Source organism: Rousettus aegyptiacus, unplaced genomic scaffold (genome assembly GCF_014176215.1).
Source record: "Rousettus aegyptiacus isolate mRouAeg1 unplaced genomic scaffold, mRouAeg1.p scaffold_m13_p_3, whole genome shotgun sequence".
NCBI lineage: Eukaryota > Metazoa > Chordata > Mammalia > Chiroptera > Pteropodidae > Rousettus > Rousettus aegyptiacus.
The window spans coordinates 80,033,364-80,045,429 of NW_023416306.1; positions in this window are offsets into that span (position 1 = coordinate 80,033,364).

Here is a 12,066-nt window from a genome sequence, read left to right on the forward strand (position 1 = left end):
TATGCCTTGTACATGATGGCTGGGGTAATGGCAACCTTTTCTCAACAACAGTTGGAAGGCCAAAAGAACTAGAGACACTGGTCCTGACAATTTAATCAACACTGGAAGCATGTTCCCTTTAGATTTAAGCTATGTGATACGAACAAGCATGTACTGCAAAAAAGCATTCTATTCTAGATTTCTCTTGCACCTGAAAATATGCCTAAATTTATTATGAATTACAAAATAATTCATCTTTTTGATTAAAATAAATAGGGAAGATTTTTAAAACTCGTAAACTACATACTCCACACAAACCTAAGTAAGGTAGAGAGATAGAAAAATAACACAAGATTTGTAATGAGTAAAAGAATTCACAGATACTGGATCAGTTAATAGGATCAGAAGAGAATATTACCTAGAGTAAATGAATGATTTCATAGCAAGACATAATTGATGAAAATTGAAAAAAATAAAAAACTGAAAAAAGTGATAACCATAAAAAATTGTAAATATTGTTACAGAGTAACTATTTAAAATGTACCAAGACCATAGGAGAAGACTTCCTACATAGGATACATGAAAAATGAAGTATAAAAGAAAAAATAAAATTTACTTTTCAAAATTAAAAACTCTTGTTCATTGAAAGGCAAAAAAAAGACAGAATGGAAGAGAATATTTGCAGTAGATACCTGACAAAAGATTAATATTCTGAAAATATAAAAATTTACAACCCAACTGTAAGAAGGCAAATTACCCAATTAAAATGACAACACAGTCAATGAAAGAAGATAATGAAATGGCTAATAAGGACAAGATAGGATTTTCTACTTTAGCCATCATGGAAATAGAAATGAAAATTACAATGAGACACCCCTATACACTCATTAAAATGACTATTAAAATGATTGGCAGTATCGTGTTGGAAGATGTGGAGCAACTGGAACTCATATATAGTAAGTAGGGATATAAAATGACACAAACACTTGGGAAAATAGTTTGGCAAATTTTCCCCCAGCTTTATTGAAATATAATAGGCAATTAGTTGCTCATATTTACATTGTACAATGAGTTTTTCAATTAGATGTAACTCATTAAGTGGTCACACAGATAAGTACCTCTCCTTCTCCCTTACATATTTTTTAAAACTATTGACTACTTTCCTTATGCTACACTTTATATCTCCATGACTATTTTGTATCTGTCCATTAGTACTTATTAATCCCTTTGCCATTTTCACCATCTCCCAAACCTCCTCCCATTTAGTAGCCCTCAAAATATTCTCTATCTACGAATATGTTTCCATTTTTGTTGTTTATTTTGTTCTTTAGATTCCACATGTACGTGAAATCATGTGATATTTGTCTTTATCGAACTTCATTCAGCGCAGTATCCTCAGGCAATATCTTTATACCTTCCCTTTTGGTCTCAGTGTGTCTTTTAATTGGAAGTGAGTCTCTTATAGGCAGCGTATGTAGAGGTCTTGTTTTCATATCCATTTCACCACCATTGGAGCACTTGATTTCTCTCTATTTGAGGTATTTGTTGATATATATGTAGTTATTACCATTCATTCATGTTTTTGATACATGTCTTTTTCTTCTTAAAAAAGTCCCTCTCAAAATTCTTTAGCGAATTTTTATTCAAGAAGCTCTTTGTCCTTCAATTCTGAATGAAAGCTTTGTTGAATAAAGTATTCTTCATTGTAGGCCCTGGCTTTTCACCACCTTGAATATTTTGTGCCAAACCCTTGTGTCCTGCAAAGTTTCTTTTGAGAAATCAGCTGCCAGTCTTATGGGTGCTTCCTTATAGGTAACTAACTGCTTTTCTCTTGCTGCTTTTAAGAATCTCTCTTTATATTTAATCCTTAGCATTTTAATTATGATATATCTTGGTGTGGGCCTCTTTGGATTCACTTTTTTGGAGACTCTCTGAGCTTCCTGGGGTTGAACGTCTATTTTATTTCTTTATTGATTTTCTGTTTGGATGATTTGTCCATATTCAACAGTGGAGTATTTAGGTCCCCTACTATGATATTGTTTTGTTCTGTTTCTCTTTTTAGTTCTGTTAGTAATTGCTTTATATATTTTGGGGCTCCTCAGTTGGGGGCGTAGATATTAATAAGTGTTATGTCATCTTGGTGTATGATTCCCTTTATCATTATGAAGTGTCCTTCAGTATCTTTCTTTACCTTTTTTTATTTTGAAGTCTATTTAATCTTATATTAGTACCACTACTTCCACTTTTTTCTGAATGACATTTCTTTGAAATATTTTCCACCCTTTCATTTTGAGTCTGTATTTGTCTTTGGAACTGAGACATGTCTCCTGGAGGTAGCATATGGTTGGGTTTTGTTTTTTGATCTATTCTGCAACTCTGTGCCTTTTTATTGGTGAGTTCAGTCCATTTAAATTTAGGGTGATTATTGAAATCTGAGGTCTTCTTATAGCCATTTTTTCTTTTGCCTTCTGGTAGCTCAGTGTTTCCATTGCTTCCTGGTCCTTGAGTTTCCGTTTTCTTTATTTTGGTTGTTTTTTGTGGGTTTCCCCTCTGATTCTTTTTGTTTTCTATTATATACTTCAGTTCTGAATCTTTGGTGTGTGGTTACCATTATGAATATGTAATGGATAGTTATATGTATAGTAGTGCATTTTCTTCTACAGGTGCCTTATCACCATTCCCCTTCGTGAATTTGGATCTTTGAATCCTCCCCTTTTCTGTCATTGTTGTCTCCATTTGTCACTAGGTATACTGAATGTTTATTACTATCTTGCAATAGTAAATCTCTTCTTGTTGTTTAAGCTTATAATGCCCTGTTTTAATTAGAGTTGGACTGCTCTGCTTCTATCTGTATGCTATTCACCTTACTCATAGTTATATATATTTTTTGTCATTTTGTTTTAGGTGAGCTGACCCCTTTCAGTATTTCCTGTAATGCACGCCTCGTAGTACAGAATACTCTCAATTTTTGTGTCTAAAAGGTCTTTATTTCTCCTTCATATCTAAAGGAGAACTTAGTTGGATACATTATTCTTGGCTGGTAGTTACTTTCACTTACTAGTTTGAATATTTGATTCCAGTCCTTTCTGGTTTATAAGGTTTGTGCTGAGAAGTCCAATAGTCTAATGGGTTTTCCTTTATAGGTCACCATTGTCTTTTCCCTGGCTGTTCTGAGAGTTCTTTCTTTGTCATTAATTTTTGATAATTTTAATACAATGGTTCTTGGTGAAGGCCTTTTTGGGTTGAGATAATTGGGTGTTCTGTTGACTTCTTGAATTCCAAGCTCCAGCTCTTTCCTTAAGTTTGGGAAATTCTCATCAATTATTTGTCTGAAAATACTTTCTAATCTCTGCTTTTTTTTCTCTCCTTCATTCTAATGCCCATTATTCTTATGTTTCTTTTCTTGATGGTATCAGCTAGTTCTCGTATTACTCTTTGGGCTTTTTTTTTTTTTTTCATTCTTCATTTTTCTCTCTTCTTCCTCTTGATTTATTTCTAGATTTTTGTCTTCAATACCACTGATCCTTTTCTCCATTTGGTTGACTCTATTCCCAAAGCTTGCTATTTTATTCTTCCTCTCTTTCATTGTGTTCTTCATCTCCAGAAGTTCTATTTGGTTCTTTTTAAGGATTTCAATCTCTTGGCTTAGAGCTCATCTAGTTTTTGTGCTGATCTAGTTTTTTATTTTTCAATTATTGGAATTGTTAATATGAATTATTTTGGATCTCATTGAGTTTTTTTCAGAAGTACAATCCTGAATTCTCTGTCATTTAAGCCTCATATTTCTATATCTTTAAACTTATTTTCTGGAGATTTTTTTTCTTTCTTTCTAAGTCGTCTTGTTGCCTTGGTCGTTTATGGTGTTTAATGAACTATGTCTTCACCTGGGCATTAATAAAAATGTATTCTGCTTTCTCCACCCCACCACCACCCCAAAAAAGATTTATTATATAAAGGTCTCTCTTTAGCCTTTTGCTAAGCAGGCATTTTTCTTTTGGTTTCCAGTAGGTGGCATCTATGCCTCTTGGATCCCTGCTTTATATAAAGTCTTAATGATGCCTCTTTTTTTTTCTTACAAATATTCAATCACATGGGCAACCCTCAGTCTCAGTCCCTATCAGTGTTAGCAACAGTTTCAGTAGCATTTACTCAGATTCCTCAGTGTTCAGTCTTGGAGGATATGAGAGGAGGTGCCCTCTAGGTTGGAGGATGTGGGCTGTGGCTCCACCTCGTGTTTTGCAACTGCAGCTAGTAATAATTAACTGTTGCTTCTCTGCTTTTCCCAGTTTTCTGCCATTCCCACTTCTCTGCTTTCTGCTGTGATCCCTGGGCACTACTGCTGTGTCGAGCTCATAGCTCTCTCAGGCTGGCTTGTTCAGGGAACCATCTGCACCCTCTCCACTACCCCTCCTCCTGCAGGGAGCTCTGGCTGTGAGAGGCAGCTTCTTTGTTTCTCCCAGTCTACTGCCTGACTCCCAGGGTTCTGACCTATGGTAGCTCTTATTCACAGATAACTTGCTTCAATATGCTGGTGTGCAGTTTGGGTGTGGTTTTTGTTTGTTTGTTTGTTTGTTTGTTTGTTTCGTTTTTCATTTTAGGTGTTCAGCTTATTCGTGTTTCAAGGGGAGAGATTTTGGTACATCTCTCACTATCATGCTTCCAACATCACTCCCTCTTTTTCCTTTTAAAAAATTAGGTTTTGCTGACTTATAAATGACACACCAAAAACTACACATATTTAAAATGTATAATTTAAAGTTTGATATACATATACAATTGTAAAAACATCTCCACAGACAAGGTAGTTAACTCATTAATCGTCTCCAGAAGGTTCCTTGTGTGCCTTTGTAATCCTTCATTCCCCTCCCCAGCACCCACTGATCTGTTTTTTGTCACCAAAGATTAGTTCTATTTACATTTTCCGGAGTTTTTCTACAGGGAGTCAATTATATAGTAAATACTTGTTTTACCCCTGGCTTCTTTTACTAAATAGGATTATTTTAAGGGCCAACCATGCTGTCTTGTATAGTAATGGTTCATCCTTTTTATTGTTCAGTTGAATCATGATATGGATGAACTACAATTTGTTTATTCATTTATCTGTTGATGGACATTTAAGTTGTTTCTGGATTTGGGCTCTTATAAGTGAGCCTGCTATTGAATAGTCACGTAGGAGTCTGATAAGATGTTATTTTCCAAGAAATTGGACAAATACTTAGGAGTATAATGATAGGTCATATGGTAGATTGTCTTTATAATAAACATTCAAATTGTTTTCCAAAGGATTTGTATATCCCCAACAACTGTGTGTGAGGATAAAGTTCTTCAACATCCTCACCGATGATTACTTTTTATTTTGAACCATTCTGATATGTGTGTAATGGTATCTCTGTTTTTTGTTTTGTTTTGTGTTTGCTTAAAAAAATTTTTTCTTGTTCAGGTGAAATTTATATAACATGAAGTTAAACCATTTAAAAGTGAGCAATCTAAGTGGCATTCGTACATCCACAATGTGCAAACACTGCCTCAATCTAGTTCCAAAACATCATTGCTCCAAAATAAAACCTTACATCCATTAAGTGGTCACTCCTCATTTTCCACTCCTCCCACTCTTTTGGCAACAACCACTCTTCTATCTTATGGGTTTACTTACTCTGGACATTTCACATGAATGGAATTATGTAGTGTTTGGCCTTTTGTGTATGGCTCTTTCACTTAGCATAATATTTTCGAGGTTCATCACTGTGTAACATTTATAAGTACTTCATTACTTTTTATGTATGACTAATATTCCATTGAATGTGTATACCACAATTAATCATTCATCTGGTGATGGACATTTGGGTTGTTTCTGCCTGCTAGCTGTGAATTTATGTGTGCAAAGGTTTGTTTGAGCACATGTTTGAAATTCTTTTGAGCATATATCTGGGAGTGAGATTGCTGGGTCATGTGCTCATTCTGAGTTTAATCTTTGAGGAAATGCTAAGCTGTTTTTTACAGTAGCTTAGACATGTTATATTCTTGCCAGCAATGTATGAGGGTTCTAATTTCTGCTTATCCTTGTCAATATTTGTTATTTTCTGATTTTGATTATAGCTATCCTCGTGGATGTAAAGTAGAATCTCATTGTGGTTTTGATTTAAATTTCCCTATTGGCTAATGATTTTGAGACTCCTTGCACCTGGTTATTTACCATCATTATAATTTCTTATAAATATCTGTTCAAAATTTTTTGCCCATTTTCTTTTCTTTTTTAAATTGGTTAATAATATAAAACTTTTAGGTGCACAACATTATAATTTGATATTTATATACTCTATTAGAGTGCTCACCATCAAAATCTAGCCTCCTTTGTCACCATATATTTGACCCCCTTTACCCACTTTGTTTTTTCCCCAATCCCGTTTCCCTCTGGTAGCCACCATTCTATTGTCTGTATCTATGAGTTTGTTTTTCTCCTGTTAGTTTGCTCTTTCCATACATGAGTGAAAACATTACAATTTGTGTCCTTTTTTTTCTGACTTATTTCAGTTAGCATAATACCCTCGGAATCAATCAATATTGTCTCAAATGGCAAAGTTTTTTTCATTTTAATGTCTCAGTAATATTCCATTGTGTATGCATGTATCTATATATGTGTGTGTATATATATGTATGTATTTATATATATGTATTTTATATATAAAATATATATATATATCTGTCAATGGACACTTAGGTTGTTTCCTTACTTTGACCATTGTAAATAATGCTGCAATGAATATAGAGGTAAATATATCTTTTAAAATAGTGTTTTCATATTCTTCAATAAATACCCAGAAGAGAAATTGCTAGATCACATGCTACTTCTATTTTGAATTTTTAAAGGGACCTTTGTACTGTATTCCATAGTGGCTGCACCAACTTACAATCCCACCAACAGTGCATGAGGGTTCTATTTCTCGACAACCTCTCCATCGCTTGTTATTTCTTGTCTTTTTGAGAATAGCCCTTTTAACAGGTGTGAAGTGATATCTTATTGTGGTTTTGATTTACATTTCCATAATAATTAGTAATGTTGAACATCTTTTTATGTGCCTATAAGCCATCTATGTTTATTCAGATCTTCTGCCATGTTTTAATCAGATTGGTTTTGTTGTTGTTGTTCTATGAGTTCTTGTTGATGGTTTCTTTGCTGGAGACAAATGCCCAGAAACTTAGTGCCTATGTTTTCCTCTATGTCTTTTACTGTTTCAAGTCTTACATTCAAGTCTTTAATCCATGTTGAAATAATTTTTGTGTATAGTATAAGACAGTGGTCAGGTTTCATTCTTTTTCACGTCCACTTTTTCCCAACACTATTTTTTGAAGAGGCTTTCCTTTTTCTATTGTATATTCTTGGATCCTTTTCATGAGACAGTTGCCCATATATGTGTGGGTTTATTTCTAAGCTCTAAACGCTGATTCCATTGGTCTGTTTTTTCTGCAATACCATACTGTTCTGATCACTCGTTTTGTAGTGTAGTTTAAAATCAGGGTGTGTGATATCTACTACTTTGTTCTTATTTCTCAGGCTTCCTTTGGCTAATTGGGATGATTTGTGCTTTCCTGCAAATTTTGTGATTTTTGTTCTATTTCTGTGAAAAATTCCATTGAGATTTTGATAGGGATTCCAATGAATCTGTAGGTTGCATTAGTTAATATGGATATTTTAACAATGTTAATATTTTCAATCCATGAACATTAAATTATCTTTCCATCAGTTTGCGTTTTCTTCAATTTATTTCAACAACGTCTTGTAGTTTTGAGTATACAGGTCTTTCACCTCTTTTGTTAGGTTTACTCCTATGTGTTCCATTCTTTTTTGTAATTGTAAATGGGATTGTTTTTCTCATTTCTCTATTTGACAGTATCTTGTTAGTATATAGAAATGCAGATTTTTGTATATTGATTACATGTCTGGCAACCTTACTGTATTCATTTTTATTTCTAATAGTTTTTTTTTCTTTTTGGTAGAGTCTCTAGGGTTTTCTATATATAAAATCATGCCATCTGCAAACAGTGACAGTTTTACTTCATTCTTTACAATTTGGATATCTATTTTTTTCTTGCCTAATTGCTCTGGCTAAGACTACCAGTACTATGTTGAATAAAAGTGGTGAGAATGGGCATCCTTGTCTTGTTTCTGATCTTAGAGGAAAAGCTTTCAGTTTTTCACCACCGAGTGTGATGTTGGCTGTGGGTTTGTCATATATGGCTTTTTTATGTTGAAGGAATTTTCTTCTATATCCCTTTTATTAAGTGTTTTTGAAAATTAGGAATAGATGTTGTATCTTGTCAGATGCATTTTCTGCATCTATTGAGATGATCATATGATTTCTATCCTTCATTTTGTTGATATGGTATATCATGTTGATTGATTTATAGATGTTGAAGCATCCTTACATCCCTGAAATGAATCACACTTGATTGTGGGGTATTGTTGTACTTGCTAGTTCATCTATGTTCATTACAGATATTGGCTTATAAAATGTGTATGTGTGTGTGTCCTTGCCTGGTTTTTGTATCAAGATAATGTTGGCCTCATAAAATGAGTTAAGCATTCACTCTTCAATTTTTTGTAAGAGTTTGAGTAGGATAGACATTAAAACTTCTTTGAATGTTTGGTAGAATTCACCAGTGAAGCCATCTGGTCCTGTACTTTTATTTTGTGGAGGTTTGTGATTACTGTTTCAATTTCCTTATTAGTGATTTATCTATTCGGATTTTCTGTTTCTTCATAATTCAGTCTTAGAAGTTTATGTTATTCTAAGAATTTGTCTGTTTCTTCGAGGTTGTCAAATTTCATGGCATATAGCCTTTCACAGTATTCTTTTATAACCCTTTGTGATATCTGTTACAAGTTCTTTCATTTCCAATTTTATTTGAGTCTTCTCTTTTTCTTTTGTGAGTCTAGCTAAAGGTTGGTAATTTTTGTTTATTCTTTCAAGGAAAAAGGTATTCATTTCAATAATCTTTTCTATGATCCTTTTAACCTTTATTTCATTTATATATGCTCTGATATTTTATCATCCCCTTCCTTCTACTGACTTTAGGCTTCATTTGTTCTTTTTTTCTAGTTTTTAGGTGTCATGTTAGATTGTTTCTAATATCTTGAGGTAGGCTTGTATTGCTATAAACTTCCCTCTAAGTACTGCTTTTGCTGCATCCCAAAGATTTTGGTATGCCATATTTTCATTTTTTTGTCTCTGTGTGTCTTTTCATTTTTTCTTTTATTTCTTCATTGACCCAATAGTGGTTCAGTAGCATGCTTAATCTCCAAATATTTGTGATTTTTCCAGCTATCTCGTTATGGTTGATTTCTAGTTTTATACCACTGAGGTCAGAAAAGTTGCTTGATATGATTTCACTCTTCTTAAAATTTTCGAGACTTGTTTAAAGGATATGGTCTATCCTTGAAAATATATCATTTGCACTTGAAAAGAATGTGTGCTCTGTTGCTTTGGGATGAAAAGTTCTGTAAATACCTATTTAGTCCACCTGATCTAAGGTAGTAGTTAAGGTTGATGTTTCCTTGTTGACTTTAAGGTTGGATAATCTATTCATTGGTCTAAATGAGATCTTAAGTCTTCTATTATTGAATTTTATCTCCCTTTAGGTCTGTAAATAATTGCTTTATATATTCTGGTGCTCCTAAATTGGGTGTGTATATATTAATGTTATGTCTCCTTTATCATTATAAAACTGCAATCTTTGTCTCTTACCATCTTTTTTTGTCTTGAAGTTTATTTTGTTGATATAAATATGGCCTCTCTTGCTTATCTCTGAATACCATTTGCTTGGAGTATCTTTTCCACCTTTTCTCTTCGAGCCCATGTTTGTCTCCTGACTACAGCATATAGTTGGTTCTTGTTTTTTAATCCATCCAGCTTTGTCTTTGGTGAGTTTCATATATTTACATAGGTTAGGGTGATTATTGATACATGAGGACTTACTCCTGACATTTTATCTTTTTTTCTCCCCAATCGCTCTGTATCTCTTTTGTTTCTTTTCTCTTGTGGTTCTGTCTGCTAAATTAGTTTGGCGGTTTTCTATTATGACTTTCCTATTTTCTTTTTTTTAAGGGTCATATATTATTTTTTAATTTTCTTTAGTTCTCTTTGTTTGTTTTTTACTTCTTAGAATATTAGAAACTCTTGTTTAAAGCCTGTTAGTAAGTCCAACGCTTTTGTTTCTTCAGGGATGATTTCTCTCACCTTACTTTTTTCCTTTAAATGGCCCATATTTCCTGTTTCTTAGTATGCCTTTAATTTTTTTTGTGGAAAATTAGACATTTGAAAAAGACAGTCATCTCTTCCATTTTTGAAAAATGGCTTTGTTCTTATAAAGTTCTTCACTAATCAGCTATATATGTGTTTTCTGAGTCTTGTAATCAGCATGAGAAGAAAGCTGAATTCTCCTCAGGTATGTTTTTTTGTCATAAAACCAATTATTTAATTGAAGCTATAAAAAAAGAGGCAATATAATTGATAAAATAATTAGGAAACGATATTTAGCATGTTTCAAAAGATTTAAAATAGGACACTTTACACTTTTTTTTTGATTCCCTGCATTCATGTATGTTTTAAATAATCTAAAGAGTCTAACTCCAGCTTCTCGGAAATGTAGATAACTTATTGTATGTCTCTACCTGTAATCTACTGCCGAGAGACTGCAAATCTTAGAATCTTCAGAACTTAGGATCTCTGAAGCTTTCTCATGTAGTGTTCATTCATTCTTTCCATCTGATATCTGAGTTAGGCAAAATAGAGACTATTCCTTCAGTCAGCTCTGAGATAGGTTACAATGTTTTGAATAAGTTCTGCTCTGGTCCTTCTAGTTCAAGGGGAGAAATTGAGAACCGTCTGGCACTTCTTCCATACTGAGTCTGTGCTATGCTAGAAAGTGACTGGAACAAGATTGAGCAAAAATGTCATAAATTTTCCTGTTTATTTAAACTTTTCCTCTTATGGTTGAGTATTTACTGGTTGCTATAGAACTTTGTCTGTTTTCCAAAGCCCTTATAAAGTAAAAATTTCCAGTTGTGTGTGTGTGTGTGTTTTTTTTATGTGAATCTTCATGGGGAGTTATGGCTTTGAGCTTCCACCATTTTGCTGACTTACTGCCTTTTAAGGCTTACTTTTGGTAGTGTAGAGTTCTGTGGGTTTTGACATGTGCGTAATATTATGCATCCACCATTATAGCATTGTAAATGTTTCACTGTGATAAAAACAACAACAACAACAACAACTTCTACTTCACCTACTCAGCTTTCCCCCATTTTCAACTACCTCTATAGTTTTGTCTTTTCCAAAATGTCATATAATTGGAATTATACATTTTGCAGGCTTTTCAGACTGGCTTTTAAAACCTAACAATACACATTTAAGATTTATCCATAGTTTTTTGTGGCGTAATAGCTCGTTTGATTTTACTGATGAATAGATCCCATTGTATGTATGTACCACAGTTTGTTTATTCATTTACCTGTTAAAGAACATCTTGGTTGCTACAGTTTGGGGAAATTATAAATATTTGTTTTCTCATATTTTTATGGACCTAAATTTTCAAATCATTTAGATAAATACCTAGATGCACAAGTGCTGGATCACATGGCAAACATATGTTTAGCTCCATAAAAATTATTCTTACCAGCAATGAATGTGATTCCCGTTGCTCCATATTCTTGCCAGTATTTAAAATTGCCAATTTCTGGTCAATTTTTATTAGATTCAAGACATTGTGTTTTAACCTTGTTGAGTGGTAGATATTTTATATTCATATAAATATTCTTGAGCTTGGTTCTGAGATACATTTATGTTACTTGTGAACAGTTTGATCTTTTTGAGAGCAGTGTTCAGTTTAGGGCTACCATGTGCTGACCAAGGGATGGTCATGACAGAGCACTTTAGCCTAAGAGAGCAGCATCAATTTGGTCAGTACTTTCTGCCAAGTTCTGGTAATACTCCTTTGCTTTTTTGCTATAACTCCAACTAAGGCTCCCCTCACTAATCCTAAACACAAAGCCAAATCAGAATATTGGGATTTTTATTTCTTTTTTCCTGTGTC